This window comes from Corvus brachyrhynchos, unplaced genomic scaffold (genome assembly GCF_000691975.1).
Source record: "Corvus brachyrhynchos isolate BGI_N302 unplaced genomic scaffold, ASM69197v1 scaffold158, whole genome shotgun sequence".
NCBI lineage: Eukaryota > Metazoa > Chordata > Aves > Passeriformes > Corvidae > Corvus > Corvus brachyrhynchos.
In genome coordinates, this window is record NW_008239756.1 from 1,093,288 (window position 1) to 1,112,360 (window position 19,073).

The 19,073-nt window shown below is 49.1% G+C and overlaps 2 long non-coding RNA genes across 5 annotated transcripts in view; one reads left to right on the top strand and one right to left on the bottom strand.

The window, feature by feature from the left end:
- Positions 1-9,937: 9,937 nt before the first annotated feature.
- Positions 9,938-14,815, bottom strand: LOC108448701. Its single transcript, XR_001864680.1, has 3 exons — positions 14,588-14,815; positions 11,240-13,653; positions 9,938-10,695 (listed from the first exon to the last, which is right to left on the bottom strand). It is a non-coding gene; the product is annotated as an uncharacterized LOC108448701 (long non-coding RNA).
- Positions 13,669-19,073, top strand: part of LOC108448700 — a 12,984-nt gene continuing 7,579 nt past the window's right edge. The window contains exons 1-4 of one of the 4 annotated variants that reach the window (XR_001864678.1): positions 13,669-14,571; positions 14,932-15,118; positions 16,404-16,503; positions 16,758-17,345. This is a non-coding gene — a long non-coding RNA (uncharacterized LOC108448700). Of the gene's footprint in view, positions 14,572-14,864; positions 15,119-16,403; positions 16,504-16,757; positions 17,346-17,377; positions 19,068-19,073 lie in introns of those variants that run through there. The other 3 variants (XR_001864677.1, XR_001864679.1, XR_001864676.1) reach the window with 3 other exon arrangements.

Sequence of the window (19,073 nt, forward strand, 5' to 3'; positions counted from 1 at the left end):
TGCCAGCACAATGGAGAGAAAGCCTTTTAGTAGATTGATTCAATATTGGTTTTGAACTTGTTCCCAGTGCAGGGAAGCAGAGGCTCACTTGTCAATGACAGGGTCCACACGTGGAGCACAGCAGGACTACACAGCCCCAAGGTGGGATGTCCAAAGTGCAGGTAGGGCCAAGTGGTACCCAAAGAGGTTCCTCTCCTCTCTGTCTCTTCCTTTGCTCGCTGTTCATGCTCTGTCACTGTCACACTGGCAGGACGCTGAGGGGTTGCAGCATGACTTGGCAGTGCTGCTCTGGTACAGGAACGTCATGTGGAACTGGGGAAACTGCTACCCAAGAGCAAATGCACCAAAATAAACAATATCTCCATGAAAATTAAATATCCAGAACCAGAAATGGCTTGCTTCTCTTTATTTCTTTTGAGTGAGAACAAGTAGGTAGAGCTGGAATGGCTGGGAGTGTTATAAATGATGACATGCCTTTGAACTAGCAGCTGGGTGAATGTCTCATCCCACGCTGTCTATGTTCGTGCTCCCCTGTCATCTGCTTGCAAGGACTAATAGAGATGAAACAATCCAAGGATGGATTTCCAGGCGGAACGGTTCTGCCAGGTGTCTCCTCATGCTGTAGGAAGGGACTTTAAAAAGAAAAGAGAGGCAACGGTGCCAAAATCTATCTGGTGAAGTTGAGGGAGCTACAACAGGGTAAATCTGAGGCCTTGGGAAGGAGGAAATGGATGGCTTGACCTTGTGCTGCAAAGCCTCACAAATCCTGCCCCTGAGAGGCATGGAAAATGTGTGCCTGGTGTCAGAGGATGAGCTCAGTTTCTGATGGAGGGCTTTGTCATCCTGCCATCCCACCTGGCTGGAAGGACTGGCCATGGCTACAGAGACACTCTTTGCTCTGCACCTTGCAAAGGCCCCCTTAAAGACCTGAACAAATATTTGTACAGTGTTGTTCCCTGAGCACCATGTCACTGCTCTAATTCCATGGAATTTGTTCCATGGAGCACTTATTCCTGCCGTGGGAATCCCAGCCGTGGGGACAGACACTGGACCCTGCCGAGTCTGTCTGGTTCTGCCTTTGCACCACTGGCTTGAGGTCAAGTGCTTCCAGGACTCCGTCCTAAATAACCCACACCAGGAAGGATTTGAGGGAGGTTGAGCTGGAAACCTCTGACCAGAGGCCTCGTGGGGCGCCAGCAGCATTGGGCACTGCTGGTTAGACCAGAGCTTTTCTGGAAAGGTCAGGTCAAGATGAAGGTTTCATATATTTATTTCATTGGCCAGAGCAAATGCCTCTCAAATACTAATTAAATGTGTGTCACTCAGACAGGGCTATTGCTGGGGTTATTTTTCTTGCTCCAGTGATGAATATGGCAAATTAAATCAACAGTATCTCTTTTCTTGCATTCATTTTCTCTCTCCATCACATGCTTGAAGGAGAGCAAAATCAAACTGACAGCTGAAAGGGTTTTCAAATCCAATGGGCAAAATGCTTGGAGCCTCTTCCTTTGGACTGCAGGGCTCTGCTGAGACTCCCCCTTCCTTCTCTGAATCAAAATCTCCATCTTAATCCGTCTTTTATCCTGTCTCCAGTCTCCCTGTTTGATTTTTACCTGCTGACCTTCCATGTGGCTGCCTGCTGGCCTGTGCTGTGTCTCCTTACAGGAACTGCACACCCAGTCCTGTAACAGGTCAGCTGAGAGATCTGGACACTGTAATCACTCTTCTGTCACTGGTTCTGATGGGGCTTCCTACAGCCCCAAACTTGAAATTTAACAAGGCTGAGCCCTTAGGGATTATCTTTTGCCCAAAGAGGGTGAATGATTTTCCTTAGAAGGTCTAAAAAGTTGAGGGGGTAGAACGGGAAAGATGCTGAGGTCCCTTCGTATGAAGGGATGTGCTAAAGACACTGCTCCCGTCGGACCAGCACTGCTAGAGCAGCTCTGTGCTGCTCGGGGTGGTCTGGGTTGATGCACAGCTCCTCTCCTTATCTGGGTAAATGTTGTGCTGATGAATGAGGCCAGAGCTACATATCAAAATCAATCAGGATTCCAGTTAATTAGAGCAGTCGGGACCAGGTCAGTTTTCCCCCTCTTTCCTCCAGCCTTGTAGCAGAGGGACACAGAGGTCAGAAGAAAAAAATCTGCTCAGATCTCCATCCTTGAACTACTCCAGTGGTTTACACTTAGTCAATAAACAAGAGTAATAAGGAGATGCTTCTTGGAATGGGTAAATAGGGAGCCTTGGATGTGCCCCGGTCTCCAAGCACCTCAGTTCCCTGCCTGTAAAGTGGTGAATTCCACTGTTTTGGTGTCCCTGGATTTTCCTCTGCTCCAGACTCTTGGGCTTCTCCACAGAACCCTTCACACCCCCTGATTTCTGGGAAAGAAGAAGACACTTGGGTCAGTAAAAGACAAAATTTAACTCATTTTTTCTTTCTTTAGGATCACTGTCACATATTGGTCTTTGCTTTTCAGGCAGGAGATGCCTCTGTGGAGGATACTTCCCAATACCTCTGGTGCCAGGCCAGCCATACCTACGTTCCCTCCTTCCCAGAGCTACTGGGGCTTGTGGGATCTGGCACAGGGAGACTTATTACTTCGTTGATAGATCATTTCTTAAATTTCTGGAGTAGCGTCTCTGCTGATTTCAAGAAAGCAGTGGAGAGATTTGTGGAGAAAGAATGGTTTGGGGTCAGGGAAGGAGTCTTGTACCTGCTCACGCCTCATCTCTTTAAGGGAGGTGTGGAATCAATCTTTGTGATTAAGTGGAAGAGCAGGTAGCTTGAAGCCTCTGGGACTTTGCAGTCTGCTCAGGTCTTGGTGCAGAGGCAATGGGAAGAGCTGGGTCTTTATTTTCTGAGAACATTTGAAAGGGAAAAGTACCAAAGAGCAGAATTGTCCTGGTGCAAAACCAGACACTGAGCGAGAGTGTGATCTCTGCTGATAACAAGAAAGGAATAGCAGTGACACAGCAGAGCTGTATCTTGCTCCTGATTACCTCAGCATGGGAACATCACTTGTTTCCATTGGGATGAGGTGTTGGTACTCCCAGTGTGGGCTTGGCCGTGGTCTGCTCAGCCCCAGCATTGCACCAAAGGCTGTGTGTGAGCTCAGGGCTGCCATGCTACAGAGGACTGGGTGAGTCAGGCTACTTTTCTTTCAAAGCACTGATCCCATTTCCTTGTATTCTTAAGTAGCTTCAATCCATCTTACTGCATTACAGAAACTGTTGATTGTTCTACTGCAGGACTAATAACCAGCCTGCTCCGCAGATTACCCCGGAGAGCTGGATTCCTGGCGTGGCTGTACCAGCCTGCCCGGGAGCAAAGACGCCGTGGGTCACGGGGTTTGTTGAGGCCCCCATGAAGGTCTCCGTGAGCAGGAGAGAAAGGGAAGCATTGTGAGGTGTGGACAAGAGGTGAAAAGGGCTATGGAAGTGGGTTCGTGGGAGGAAAAACCAGGTGTCAGAACTTGGGGTGGGAAAACCTGACCTGGAAAAGGATGAGGCTGAGAAACAGACTGGATGAAGGAAGGTCTAAGAGTTATAAAGGGCCAAGTCAATGTCCCCATAGCTGTCTGAGGAAGAACAGGGAGTTGGGTGGTGAAGCCGCCTGTGCCCCAAGCTCCCTGAAGCCCATTGCATGAGCCCTGAGAGTGAGGTGAGGCTACCAGAGCCAGCCCCATCCTGCTTTGAGGGGAACAGAGGCCTATTCACCACTGGTGGGCTTGGACATCTCTGAGGAAGGTCCTTCAGGTGAAATGGAGACAATGGCTGCCTTACAAGAAAAAAACATCCCGCAATGTGCTTGTGTGGGGGCAGGCCCAAGGAAGGAAGGTTTCCATGCATGTTGCAGCCTTTGGATAGCAGAGGTTTCTGGCCCCATGGGCAGGCATATTCTGTCCTTCATCTCCATCTGAGATGGATTTTGGAGATCAAAGGTAAGGCTCTCTGCTGCTGTGATGCTATTGATATCAATCAGGTTGTGCCGCAGGGAAGTTGGCTCTCTCTTTTTAATTACAGTCAATATTAAACTTGAGTGCTCAAGGTTGAAATTCCTACCTTTGTCCTGCTCAGGATCTATAGATCATTCAAATCTCACTTAAACCCTCAAAGTAGTTTTTATATGTTGTCATCAAGGCTTAGTGCTGGTTCTCTGCAAGGAGGAAGATGTCTCCAGTGGACAGGCTGCACATGGGGTAATCGGCCACCCTAATTGCTCCTGGTGATCTATAAATTAAATAAGGTGACAATTAAATCACCTTGTTGTTCTGGCCGCCGAGTCAATAGCTCCCAGTGCTGGATCACCAGCTGCTCCCCTCTGGGTCACAGTCTGATGATTCTCCCAGTAATAAACTGAACCATGTTTGTGCAGGAAAAGCCTGCAATAAAATGTGCAAGAAACTGCAGAGAACCTCCTGATAAATGAGGTCTGTAAGTCATCCTTTGAGGCCATACTGGAACTTGGTTATTGCTTAATAGAGTAGGTGCAGTGGAGCTTGGTTTATGGGGTAGGAACTTCCTAAAAGGAGGGAAGGGCCCCTGGCAGCTCAGTTAAGCACAATGCTGGGGTGCTCCCCCAAGGCAGAACTACCAGAGGAGGTTCCACGGGGATTGTACTGGTGCTTCCACTGGTGCTCTGATCAAAAATGTACTTGTGGAGCAGCCTTGGCTCTTTCCACACTAGGGCTTTGATGAGTTCATTAGGGCTTTGGCTGCTCCGAGCTGGCTGGACCCATGAGACTGCATTCACCTTCCCCATCACTCCCAGTTAAACTTCTGCACAGTGCTTATATGGAATATTTCAAGTTATCTTTTTCTGGCATAAGTTTGGAGCTCTGCATATACCTTCTGCTTGAGCTCTGGGACATAGAAGAACCAGGGCTCCTTTCCCAGTAGCTGCTGTCTTCTCATCTCTTGCTTTTCTGTGGGATTTGGTGACAATTAACTCACTGCCATTGCATCATTTCTGCAGAAGCCATGAATCCTTCTGGAAGATTTGCCTGTGCCACCTCCCAGCACGGCCTTTTCCAGACCTCATCTGTTCCTTAACCTCCTTTAACTTCCCTCAACTTCTCTCCTGGTTCCCCAGCAAACTGCAGCGCTGCTGAACTGGGACAGACCCATCCCTGAGGTGCTGTAGGATATTTAGGATGTAGGATACAGAGCTCCATCACTGCTCTCACATCAACAGCCCTGCCTCAGCAAGACCCAGAGCTCTCGTTCCCCTTTTCCCCTCTCATGTATTGTCTGCCGTGGTTTATTTTAAACGCCGGGATAGTGTTGCCTCCGGAGAAGTCAACGATCCTCATCCAGCTGTGAGGCCTGTGTCCCACCCTGGCAATAAGCTGTCCTGGGAGTGCCATTAGTGCTGATGGAGGGCTGTGGGTCTGGCAGCTGTAGGGCTGGAGGTCAGGCTCACTGTGGCACACATTTCAGATTTCAGCACAGTAGGCTTTGATAATATTAAATGCAACGAAGAGTTTCTCTCTTACCCAGATTCTGTTCCCTTTTTTGTTGCTCCTTTTTAAATCAAGGCACTGCAGTGTTGCGTTGTAAGAAGGATCTATTTTTCTACTGACCCATTTCAGTAAAAATTCAGCCCATCTAGAGCATATGCTGCTTGTGAAGATGGAAAGAAATTCACAGATATTAAGGACACTGAGATCAACTCATCTCACCTCATGCATAACAGCCTGCAGAATTTCCCCCAGGACTCTCCTCTTGAGCCCAGCACTCTGCAACTGGATGACACTGTGGCTTTTTGTGTTATTATCAAGAACCATCTCAAAGTCTGGCTCAGGGGTCTTGTCCAAGCACTTCTCTTTCATCGGTAGGATGTGAGACACTTGCAGTGGGAGGCAGCAGCCAGCTTTGGCCCCTCATGCCACCAGCACACAGAACACACTGGCTCTTCAGTCTCCTCCCTGTGTGTCTGCAGCATCTCTGCTTTCTTAGACCTTGGGTGGGGAGAATGAGGGCAGTGAGGGAGTGCTGAGATGGCTGGGAGTGCTACCTGCATCTTTCCTTCCGTTCCTTCCCTTTGAGGACCTGGTCTTGCCTGTCTCAATGGGGCCATGGACGCAGGGGAGATTTCAGGTCAGCTCCAGATGCTCAGCAGTGGATGAAGACGATGCTTGTGCAGCTTAGCGAAGCCAGTCCTGGCTCCTCCTAAGCTGCTGACAGCAAAGTTACCTCCAGAAGGCAATTAAAAGCCCTAAATGAGCTTCCTGCCACTAATCACCATCCAAAGGACCTGTCTGCTTCCTCAGAAGGAGACAACAGCCTCTGCCTTCTCAGGTTCTTTGAGAGGCCGTGTGCTGCAACGGAAGTGATTCATGGCTCCCACGAGACTGCACACCCTGCAGAAGAAGGCAGTTTTCTTGTGAACTGACTTAAAAATCATTTTTCCCCATTTGTTCCACAAATGAAATGAAACAGCTCAGTCTGAGGACTTGCAGAAAGACTTGTTTCCATCAAGCCCTTGGAAATGCTGTCATGTTTCATTCTAGGAGAAATTGGTTTGAAACTTCTCCACTGCCAAAAAAAAATATATCTGAAACTGCATTTTCTTCTCTTCCTCCCACCTGAAGCTGTCTGGATTGCCTTGGGCCCGAAGTGATGGATTCAGGTCCACTTTGTCAAGGGTCAGTGCATGTATTCATGTATCTTTTCCAAGCCTGAATAACCCAGGCGCTGTTATTTTCAGAAGTCACAAAGTTTTCTGTGTTGCAGAGATCTTGCTTCTCAGTTTTGCAGCATGATATTTTCAGACTATAATTTTCTGAACTCCTGGCCTTTTGAGTACTAATGTAAACACTAAAAAAGAAAATAATCCAAGGCAAGAATCTTACTTGATGGCCGTAATTGTGTCACCTTGTTGCATGGTCCAAATAGAGTGATCTGAAGACAGCCCACTCCTTGGATACTGCCCGGGAGAAATAGGGTGGTTTATGTTCTGAGAAGAGCCTTTGATCTGGGAGTTCAGCCTTGGTACAGCTGTGCAGGTTTGATGTCTTGGTCAAAGTACGTTAGAGCTGCTCATTTTCTTAGTTTTTGGCATTTACTAAAGACGGTTTATGCCTTTCTTTTATATGAGATTAAATGCTAATAGTGGTTTTGTGGGGGTTTCCAGCTCTGCATCCCCATGTGCAGTTTGGGACTTGGCTGCCTGCCCCATCCCCAGTGGGTGTTGGAGCCACACGAGCCAGCCCAGAGAGCCAGTGCCTCTTGCAGCTCATGCTCTCGCTTTAAGCAGGACTGGAAATGCATCCAGAGCCTGCTCAAACAAGACTCCTGTACCTGGTGTGTCTAGAGAAAAGATGAAGATCTGTTTGCATCATGTTAGTACATAAATCCAGCTCTCCTTAAGGTGCTTAGGCATATTTGGATAATGACCTGGAACAACCTGGGTAGCAGGAGGTTCCGTGTACCTGTCACGGCAGCCTCTGTGAGCAGGGAGATTGCCAGCCAGCAGGCAAAGGCAGCCAATTATGCCACGCTCAGAAGCATTTCATTCTTTTTTCCATCTCCCCAGCTCCACAAAGCGAATCCTGCTGTAGAGACCTCTGCCTCCTGCTGGCATCACCTCCTGTCTGAGGAGATAGTGTGAAGTGCCCTCAGTATTGGCAGCATGGTTTTTCTGCTGCTGCAGTTAAAAGCTGTGCCATCCTTTGCAGGGGACTGTACCGAGCTACCCTGATGCTCAGGGACAGCCTGTGGCAGTCCCTCTGTGTGCTGGGGGCTTGTGAGCTCTGTTCTTGCTGGGAGAGAGAGGAATTGCTGGGAATTGCTTCACATTTTGCCCGATATTTTTTGTCCATCTCTGTACGGCTCTTAGGTAACACTAAAAAGCAAGATGCAGCTTATTTGTGTGTGCACCTGTGTGTCCATGCCTGTGTATTTTGGGAGGGAATTGAGGAAGCATTCTAGCAGACGTAAACCAGCTCCCATACCAAATGTTTTTAATCCCTGATTCCTTCCTCCTTTTTTGCTTTCCCCCCTGTTGCTCTGGCTCAAGGAGTTTTTGATATGTCCAGCTGAGATTTCATGCTTTTCTTTCATTGTGGGGACCAGGGGAGGGGAGCCAAAACTGCAGTGTTAATTACTTCCCATAAAAGCCAGCCTGGAGCAAGGACTGAAGGAAGCACAGCAAAGATTTCCTTTGGTTTAGTGATAATATATCTCTGTCACTGCTCAAAAGGTGCTATCCTCCAGTAAATCAAACCCTTCTCCTGTGCTTGGATGTGTTGAAGAGGAAGATGATGCCTCTTCATGCCCTTTTCTCCAGGCATCTCCTTCATGGTCCTGTTCCTCCTCATCTGCATCCTTACCTCACCCATAGGTGTTCACCAGCTGCTTCAGAAAGGATGTGTTTTCTTCCAGGGCTGGATGTGGAGCCAGGCATCATTGCAGACACTGGGAAGCAAGGGAACAAAGCAGGATCCTCCATGGATCCCTTTCTTGTGTCCTGCCACGCAGATCACACAGTCCTGTATTTGTCTCCCTGCTCACACATGTGCAGCTTTGCCTTGCAAGCCCCTCTTGTGCCAGCCAACCGTCTTTGGGATCATGGCAATAATGATGTAGGATATGTCCCTGAAATCCGGTGTCATGAAAGTTTCCTGCAGCATTGCCGTGACAAGAACTCACACGGGGTTTTGGGGGTAGAAGTCTGAGGTACGTCCCTTCCTCACGTTGCCAAGGCCCTTGCAAGCTGGAGCTGAACATTCGTGCTGAGTGCAGTTGGGTGGCTCTGAATCCGGATTTCCAGACTTCTCCCAAAGGAAAAGTGTGAGAGATAGTCATAGAGACACTCTCCCACCTGGATATTACCACCATGCCAGGACCTGGAGCCACAGGATGGGAATCAGAACCTGTTTCTGCCCTAGAGGCAGGTTTGGAGGTTCTTAGGACAGAACAAACTTGTCCTTTTTGTTGTCTCTCACTGCTAAGCAACACTTCTTGTGTCTGCAGGCCTGTGGCATCACCCAGTGACTGTCCCAAGGCTGGGTCATGGAACATTAACAGCCAACCTGCCCAAACTGCTTCTCCCCTTCCTTTTTGGTCTGCTCCATGCACGTAGCTTCTCATTTCATCTCCCTCTGGCTTCTGTCAGTTGAAATAAGTCAGTTGGTAACTGTCACTCAAAATGGCAGGGGCTGAAGGTCTTTTTGCCTGTGTGGCCTCACTCTGCCATTACCCAAACTTCTGACAGAGCAGATCCAGCTCCAAGGCCCCTGAGAGAGCAGCTCCATTGGCTGGAGGGGAGGAGTGTTGGGACTTGCTGAGCTAAGCTTCTGGATTCCGGGATCACCACAGCAAGCGTGGGTGGTAGGTGATCTTGGGAGGGACTCCGACTTTTGTATTGGAGCTTTTCACCTTACTTTGAAACTTCAGCTGCTGGAAATCAAATGGCTAAAAAGACTTCCAATTCTATGTATAAAAACTGACTAAAGTTCTGGTGATGGTGAAGAAAGCTGAAAAAGGAGGGGAAAGCATAAAGCACAAGTGGTGTCCCTCCCTCACAGAGTGTTTGACAGCAGAAGCTCCCATCTTTTAGGCAATTCCCAACTCAGATGGTGACTGCTCAGTGCCCAGAGGAATGCCAGTCTGATGGGAATGCAGTAGCTCTACTGCTTGTCAGAACAAACCAGGATTGAATATGCAATGAACCCAGGTTGGTTCAGAACCACAGATCCCTAAAAATCTGTACCTTCTAACAAACAGCCCTTTTTGTTTAATGATCCAAGTGAGACTAAACCTGTGGTTTCCAGTGCAGTTGTGTTGGACCTGTAGTTAAAAAAATCACTTGTGTACCAGGCAACTGATTTGTTACTAGCCCCCTTGGGCTCTGCTTGAGACAGATTTCACTGGGAAAAGAGCTACAGAAAATGTCAGCAGACAGTGTGTGTGTGCGCCAGAGACTCCCAGCAGCTGTGATTTCAAATCGATTTTATTTTCCCCTCATCTAAAGAGTTTTACACTTGCAGGGAGACATTTTGATGTACTGGGAAACAAACCAAGGAAAAGGTTTGTGGTGTGGGGAGAAGGCAAAGGATTTCCAGTAGAATGGGAGATAAGGAAGACTGTGGGGGTACACTGGGAGATCTTTTTGAAGGTGCATTTCTGCGTTGTTCTTGTGCTTCTTGTGATGGCATCTACCCTTCTATAGTGTTCTCGAAAATCTTTGCCTCTTTACTTGCACTCAGTGCTCTATTTCTGCCTCAGATCAAAGCTTTCTGTACTGCCAGTGACCTATGCGAGGGGCAGGTCTGTCTGTGGGGCTGGACAAGGAGCTGTGTGTCTGTGTGAGCTGTGACAGATGTGGGATCAAGGAACCTGTTATCCCCTGGCTGCTCCAGCACCACCTCTTATATCCTACACCTGGCAAGGCAGCAGGGAGCAGCCATCCTGGATTGCTTATGAAACCCCTCAGATGGAAGGAGAAATCCAGTGTGTGCAGTCTCCAGCCTGGATCTCAGGAACCCAGATTGACGTGGGCAAAAGGACAAATCCTCTCCAAGAGATTGGAGGGCAAGGAAGAGGGGAATGGGGCACAGAGAAGGCTCCAGGCAGTGAGGAAAGAGGAAAAGCTGGAGTCTGGATGGACAGCAGGGCACCCATCTCCTAGCCACAGGCAGTGCAAGATGGGAAATCAGAGCCTTCAGCCTCCTCTGGAATCCCTGAATGCTCCTGCAGAAGGAAGGAGAGCTGAAGACTTTGGCCAAGATGGTCTTCACTCGCAGAGTCCAAGTGGTGCCCTGTTTGCTCTCGTCCCCTCTGGGTTTTCCATTTGCACCACTGCTGTCTCCTCCATCCCTGGGCTGGGAGGCTTTGGCTCCTGCTGGGTGAGCTTGAGCCAAGGATCCCACCATGGTGTGGGGCTGTGCCGGGCTGTCTCCAGCGCCATGCTGCGTCCATTATTGTCAGCACTTACTCTCCTCCTCATCCTGCCCTGTTATAACCATGTGTTAAATACATTGCAGATGCTCCTGGACGTATTTTTGACCCATTTTCTCTGGAGTCCCTGCAATCTACTTTGTCGGAATAATTGCAATTTATTTAAATGTCAACAAGCCACACGTGGGAGACAGCAGTTGTGTGCAAGAGCAGAGCAATTACAGGGAACGGGTCCCATTTCACCACTTGAACAAAGAGCCGAGCCAGGAGAAAGGAAAAGATCATTTGCCTCTATTAACTGATCACTTACCCCAGCACTCCCAAAGTCCCCATGTACCTTTGTGCCTCTTCTTTGGGGCCATCACTTCGTGCAGGAGCTGGGGTATAAAACCAGCTCTTCCTTTGGCTTGTTCTCCACAGAAGCATCTGCTCAGTCCAGAGGAATTTAGTGGTGATTTAGACCCATGTAACTGCTCACGGAATCCAGTTCTGGTCCTGCCCAAACAGCTGAAACTGAAACAGAGATGCAGAGGAGCCTGACCTGTGTGGACATCATTACAGCTCCAACAAAACAGCACTGCAGGCCCCAGATCCAGCAGTGATTTAACTTGAGGAATAAGTGTAGATGGCTTTTTCCCCTCTGAGGGTTTTGCAGCAGCCTGGCAGTGGGATGATGTGAGTTTGTACATAATCAGACTTCTGGTCCTTTATCTGTATGAGGTCAGTGCCTCACAGGCCCTGGCATTGCCCAGACACACACCAGGCTCTCCCACTCTCGGCAGCCAAAGGCCAGGAGCAGAAAAAGCCATCTGGGGGTAAGTGCTTTGCTCAAGATATCTTGGCAAGTATCCCTGGTTCTCACTCGGTGCCCCTCTTACCGGGACTTGCTGCTCCTTTGGGGTCAGGCTGTAGGATGAGTGGTCGAGGCTCCCCAGAGCTGGAATACTGGGGATTGCTGCAGAGGAAGATCTGGGGCCATCTAGTGACCTTCCACTGAAAACTTTGTGCTTCCAGTGCTCCCAGTTGCTCTTAGAAGATATGTGGGACACGTTTCCTCCCTGCTGCTGACTGAGCAAGTCCCCAGCTCGGCAGCAAGCGGGCTGGAAGGCAGACCTGCACCTTCTTAATGATTTTTTTTTTTGCTATGAGCTGATTTAGAAACTGGTGCATGTAACCACCTCCTTTCATCTAGGATGAAAGAGAAGGATAACCCATGTCTTTACAGAATAGGGAGCTGTAACAGTCAGAGCCCCCACCCAAAATGTGAGCTGGGGAGAAGAGAAATGGAGCTGTTTGTGCCTCAGTGTTTGCCACCACAGGTGAGGGGTGGGCAGCAGGTTTGTGGGTGCACCATCCCCTGCATGTATCCCGGTACTGTGTGCTCCTGGCTCTACCAGGTGCCTCTCCTGGATTTCCCAGGGGTCCAGGCAATCTCTTCTCTGTTATTATCAACTACAAGCATGATAATCTGGACCCTAATGCGTACAGGAGATTACAAAGCAGTGTTTTATGGACCTGCTACAAAAGTACACATAATCTGCTAATGCCCACAATTAAAAAAGGCAGCGGAGCAAATCTGGGCCATTGCAAGTTAGTGCCCATATCTGGAAATGGATTCCAGTTCCAGCTGTTGGCCTTGAAATAGAAGAAAACATCTTTATTAAATATTGGTGCTGGAAATAATATCTTTTCTAGTTTTGGCAAAATGCCTTGCAAAGCTTGGACATAAAGCAAAGCCATCTCTGTTCATCAGGTTTTTTTCTCTTTTTAACTATCTGCATGTAAAAAAATGTGTAGAGATTGATACTTACTTCATCAATCCAGGTGTTGTGGTAAAAATGAACTGGTAACTCTGGTAATGGATCCCCTTGGAGTTAACCTGTCTGTGCAGCTTTTGGGACGGAAAACACTCCTAATATCCCCCCTATTCTCTCTGTGTCCCCCATCCTGTGATGTTCACACCTCACAGGACTGGGCACTCCAATTTCCCCACAGCCGTCAGCCACACTCTGGTGCCCTTCACTCTTGACGCCTTCCCACCCAAATTCTTTGTGCGTTGTTCCTGCAGCTCCATCCCTCTCTGGGGGTGCTTGGGCAGCTGTGTGCCTGCCCTGTGGAGCCAGTGGTTCGGCAGAGCCAGGAACGTGGGTCCCTGGGGGAATCTGCAAAGTACAAGTTGTTATTACTCACTACAGCAGAACAATCAGCAAGGGCTCTGTAATGCAGAAAGATGGATTGAAGCTGCTTAAGACTAGAGGGAAATGGAATCTCTGCTTTGCAACAAGGAGTTTAACTCCTGCAATCCCCCCCCTTGGTGAGCGATGAGACCTGAGCAAAAGCCCAGATTTGAAAATTGCTGGATTCAGGGAGGGAGATGGGGCCATGCAGCAAGAGCCAAAATCCAACCTAGATCTCAGCTTGGCACGGTGATGTGCCAGTTCCATCTTGTGAAGGGAACTCTCTGCATGTGCAGCTCTTTCCTGGTAGTTGTGGAGAGGACCCTGACGTCTCACCCAGCTCAGGTGCGACCAGTGCCAGTACAGCCCTTAGGTACCCTCTTTTTCTTTTCCCTCCTGCAGTGATCCCACTGCTGCTGGTCCTGCAGAGTCAGGTTTCTCCACGTTTCCATCCCAGATATGGAGATTTCCAGCTGGAGAGTGAACTACAAAGAGGACAGAGCAATGAACTTCCAAGAGCTTCACAGTCACGATGACACTGTTTTCTTCTCATGTGCTTCTGGTGGATTTTAGGCTGTGAAATAAGAAGCTCTTGGTTGTTATATGTTCCTTATTTCTTCCCACAGAAGTGTGAGTCCTGCTTTCCCCCGGCTTTGCCTGAGATGAATAGCAGATCCTCTGCTGTTACATTAAGGCAGCTTTAAACATATGATAAACTAGCTATACAAACCTTTGTCATCCAGGGCATAAAACAACCTCTAACTGCTTAGGATTAAGGAGACACTTGTCTTAAATCAGCCAGTTATTTTAAATACTTCTCTGTTAGCTGTCAGATGCCCTGACTGCCTGTTATCACACCAGGGGATTTGTGTTAGACTTCAGCGCCAGACTCTGCTCTGAGACTGGGGCCTGGGGTAAGGAGGGGCTGGGGCTCCCAGTTGTCTCTCCAGCAGCTTTCTATGACAAAGGGAGATGAGTCTAGCATGCTGAGAGAGGAGTCAGGCTGCAAGGACTGGCGTGGGAAACTCTGGTATCTCAGAGGGCTTCCAGGATTGCTGAGGGAGCTCATGCTGACTGTCTTGCTCTTCCGGGTTAAAAGGAAAGTCAGGGAGATCCAGCTGGTCATAACAATGTGAGGCTAGAGGGGAACAAACAGCAGGTCCATGCATACAGGGTTTTAAAAACACAGATTTTCTTCAATGCTAAATGATCACACTTTGCAATAAAATTTGTTTTGATTTAATTCTGCTGGTCATGAGCTCCCAAGAGGAATTGTTGTGAGCAACTGCATTGTGGCTGGGACTGTAGGGTCGAGGCAGAGGTTTTCAGCAGGGAAGGTTCCTCAGCTCCAGGGTGAAGCTGGAGAGGGACCTGCCTGCAGCTGGGAAGGGAAAGGCTTCTGCTGTCTCCTTTTCCCACATCACTCCCTCCTGTAAAGACCCGAGATGTGGTGCCAGGAGGCTTGAACCGACGCCGGAGCACTTGCGCACAGGTGAGCAGAGATTTACCTGCCTTGGAATTCAGCCGATTTCACTGCTGCAAGTTCATCCTGTTAATGAGCCCCTGGGGAGGGAGCGGGGAAGCTCACCGAGGCCATGGAGCCATCCTGGCCTCCCCAGCTGAGCCCTCACCCGCCAGAGCAGAGGCCGCGCTCAGCTCCTTGTTTTCCTCCCGCGATCAGCTCCCTGCTCTGCGCCGGGCGCTCCGGAGCTGCCCCGGGGCCGGCGGGGCGGAGGCTCCGTGCGCTCCTCCCGCAGCCGCCGCGCTCCGCGAGCATCGCCGGCCTCAGCACGGGGCCGTCCCCTCCCCGTCACCGCTGCACCCGCTGCTCTTGATTAAGTTTCTCTTGCAGCTCTTCCAGGAAGCCAGGGGCCTGTTGTTTTGGAGATCGCCTTAATTTGTTTATTCGTGCATATGTTCTGTCTTGTACAACCGCGCTTCGCAGCTGGTCCCGAGCAGCCTACGGCACAGGGGAAGCAGCAGGTTAAGTTTGAACCAAAGGAAGTCGCTGAAAGCCGGCCTGACGTGTGGATCCGAGGGTAGGCTCCCCGAGATTGATGTGGTAAAACACAGTGCCATATTGGCTTAGATAGCATCTTTATATTTATTGCTGGTTTCCATCATAATTTGGGCACAATAACAGTTTGTTTCTGCAGAAGATCAGTTAAGCTCAAAGAATTAAAGGTGGAAAACTCCCTGTCTCTAATTGTATTATGCAAATGTAAAATTTCCCTGCACAGGGCACGGGGTTGGAACTAGATGCTTTTTAAGGTCCCTTCCAAACCAAACCATTCTGGGATTTTAAATTCTCTGAGAAAGGTGGAGAGACAGGGATTTAGGCTGAGACTTGCCTGCTGGACAGGACTTGTGCTCTCCAGAACCAGACATCTGCAAAATCTGGTTTCAGAGGTGTTGTCTGGCCAGGACAGACAGTGCAAGGTACTCTCCTGAGGAGGATGCTCACACACCTGTGAGGCTTGGACGCTGCTGATGCATCCCTGAGGTACCTCCTCCCTGCTTTCCCTGTGTGTCAGGATCCTGCCCTGCACCCCTGCACAGGCCAGCTCTGCTCACAGCAGAGGCAGACTCACCAAAACCTTGGTGCAGCGAAGGGGTTCTGCCCCCACGGTGTCCCTGGGGAGCTGGAGAATGGCAGATCCTTCTGTGCTGCTTTCCTGCCTGTATAACCTGAAGAATCTGGCTCTATCAGAGGGAAAAAAAAATCATTTGGATGTTTTACTGCTACTGTAAAGCTGTTACTTCTTCCCCACCCGCCCTTTAGGGGGAAAAAAAAAGAAGCCTTGTTTAATCTGCCAGCTTGCAAATGGCACCTAAATAACACAGTTGTCTTTGGCTCAGTCGATCAAAGGGCTCTGCCCAGGAGGACGGGGACACTTTGGAGGCTCAGATTAGTGTTGTTTCAGAGGAATTGGATGCTTCTTTGTGTTGTTTTTAAATGATTCTCTTTCCAGGTTGAGTCTGAGCCAGATAACTGAATGCATAGAATCGATATTTTGCAGAACTGATAGAAAATTAGCCAGGTTTAATAAACTTCATGCATGGCTTCCTATTGTAGCTGTATATCAAAAGGAAAATAAATATATTGACTGGATTTGCTTCCAAGAGTATCTATAAGTCACTCTGTGAAATGAGGCAATTGCACAAATGGCTATGGGAGGCTGTGCCTCATAGGGTAGGAAGGGATCGTGCTCAGGACATCTGGGTCTTCTTGCTAATTTACCACATGACCTTGAAATTCAGGCCAAATTTTCATGTATGCCCACAGAATTTGTTTTGCTTTTTGACTCTGGAATGTTATTTCAGATGCTGAGGTAGCTCCATGTTTGGCCCTCCCCACCCTGTACCAGGCGAAGCTGCTGGTGGTGCTCCATTCCTTGGAGAAGGATCCTAACAGCTTTCCCAGGTTTATGTTTTTATCATGGCTTATTTTTTTGGTGGTTCCCCTGCAACGTGGAAATGCCATTACTCCTTTCCCACGTGGGGATTATGGATAAATGATCTGAGATCTATCACAGCAAAGTGATGGAGAGGTAGAACCAGGCAAGACTCAAACCTCAGGTTTCTCAGTTGTTTGGATCTGCAGCTAAATGCAACATTTTCTGAGATTCAGGAAGAAATTGTAACTGTTTTCTCCTTGTGATGTTTCCCATGTTCCAGATCTCGCTGCAGTACACAAATGGAGGCATATGGAGCATCCAAACTCACCTTCATCCATCTTCATTTGCCCTGGCTGTAATGGACAGTGGCCACACAACTGTCCTCTGGAAATCAGGAATGCGAGACCGTAACTGCTGCTCCATCTATTTGAAACAGTTGCACATAATTGTACAAGGTTTGGACACGTTACTCCTAATCCTGTGTGCAGCTGCCTGCGAGGGGGTCTGGCACGCCAAGGTCTGAGCGTGGAGTGTGTCGGGCACTGCGGCTGACGGAGCCAGACGGCTCCACGGGGAGGGACAGATGGACCAGCCCTCGGGGCTGCCCTCCCCAGGGATGCTCCGTGCCCGGGGAGGGAGGAGCAGGGGGATTCTCCCTTTACATGGAGCCAAGGTGCAGTTGGGTGAAGGGTGATGTGAGGGATGACACTGGGTCAGCTCCTTGTCTCAGTGCTAAATGAAAGTGTCCATTTCTGGGTATGAAAAGACTTCTCCAGGACTAAAATTTGCTGTTTATACCTGGAATCACCAAGGAAAAGAGGTGATTGAGTCTTCTTGATGTACAGTTAAAACTGGAGCAAGAATCAGATCCTCTGAGTTTCTTTTCCTTTTCATCTTCAGTTTGCAGTGCAGATGGGACATCACTCTTCCCTTCCAGCGGCTCTGCCACTGTCCCTTGTGGGTTTTATCTCATGTCTGAACTCAATACAGACATTTTCACTGACGGTTTTGTGATAGCCTGGAGAAAAGGAGGCTCAGGGCAGACCTCATTGCTCTCTACAACTACCTGAAAGGAGGTTGTAGCCAGGTGGGGGTCGCTTTCTTCTCTCAAGTAATAAGTGACAGGACCAGAGAAAATAGCCTCAAGTTGTGCCAAGGGAGGTTTAGGTTGGATATTAGGGAAAATTTCTTCACAAAAGGGGTGGTCAGGTGCTGGAACAGACTGGCTGGGGAACGGGTGGAGTTCAAAAGGGTGTGGATGTGGCACTTGGGGGCATGGGTTAGTGGTGAACCTGCGGGTGGTGCTGGGTTAATTCAATAACCTCAGAAGGCTTTTCCAACTTTAGTGATTTTGTGCTGCAGAAGGCAGACCCATGGCTGGCATAAATCAACAGAGCACCCAAAACTTTGTTGGAGCACGCAGAGGTGGTGCTGGTGGAGGATCTGACTCCTGTTATTTTCGTTACTGAGTTGAAGCTGTTTCTGCAGCTCGTTGAATGGAGACAGCCCCTCCTTCCCCATAATGAGGTGAAAGCTGGAGCAGTTTTTTAGCCACGCACCTGCAAGGGGAAAACAAATGGGGAGGATGAGCAAGCCATGGGTGGGTGTTACTGCCTGTTAAATACGTAACGTCGTTTGTCACTTAAGTAACCTTGAAACAGCATTCCTCGTGCTAGAGCCGCCGCACCGGCACCGCCGTGGGCAGGGACGAGATCCGGACATGGTTAAGCACCCACCTGCCACCATTCATCATCCAGTTAACCCCACAGCTCAACTTCCCTTCAAAACCACACGTTTTCCTCTTTTTCACACCTGCCTGCCACCTCCAGCCCTCAGCATCCCTGGTTCCTGTGCTTGCAGGGAGATGCTGGAGAGCGCCTGGGGTTTGCTCCTGCTCATCCACCAGGGATGTGCGTGTGGAAAGTGAGATCAGATGGAGGAGTGCAAGGAGCAGAAAGGTTTTAGTGCTGATGAACTCTCAGGGAATGCAGCACAGCAGAGGCAGAAATGAGGCTGTGAACTGCAGATGTGCAAGGGATGGCAGGAAGTGCAAGAGGGGACAGTGGTGGGGGTGTGGGCACTCTTGTGTGCATCAGGAATATGTCAAATGTGTGTGCACTGAGGCTCAGGCAGGTCTAAGGGGGGATGAGAGTAATGCCCAGGTGAGGAGGGTCTGATAAGTGTATAATTCCAGGAGTAGGGGTGTTGGTGTGTAAATAGGAGGGGATGGGGTTGTCCCTCCACGTGTGTGCAGCCAGCACGGTGCAGCAAGGGCAGGGGATCAGGCACCTGCCCTCCCCACCATGGGCAGCACATGGTGCAACTGGAGCAAATTTGGCTCAGAATCACAGAATATTCTGAGTTGTAAGGGAGCCACAAGGATCAGAGTCTAACTCTTAAGTAAATACCCCACAGAGGGATCAAACCACAACCTTGGCATTATCAGCACTGTGCTCTAACTCACATTGCCTTGCAGTGAAAATTGCTGCTCACAGATCTGTGTTGGGGCAAACATCGTGTTTATAACATGAAAATGAACGTGGGGTTTGATAATTACTTTTCTTGTTTTTCTTTTCCATCGGATTTCTGACTCTGC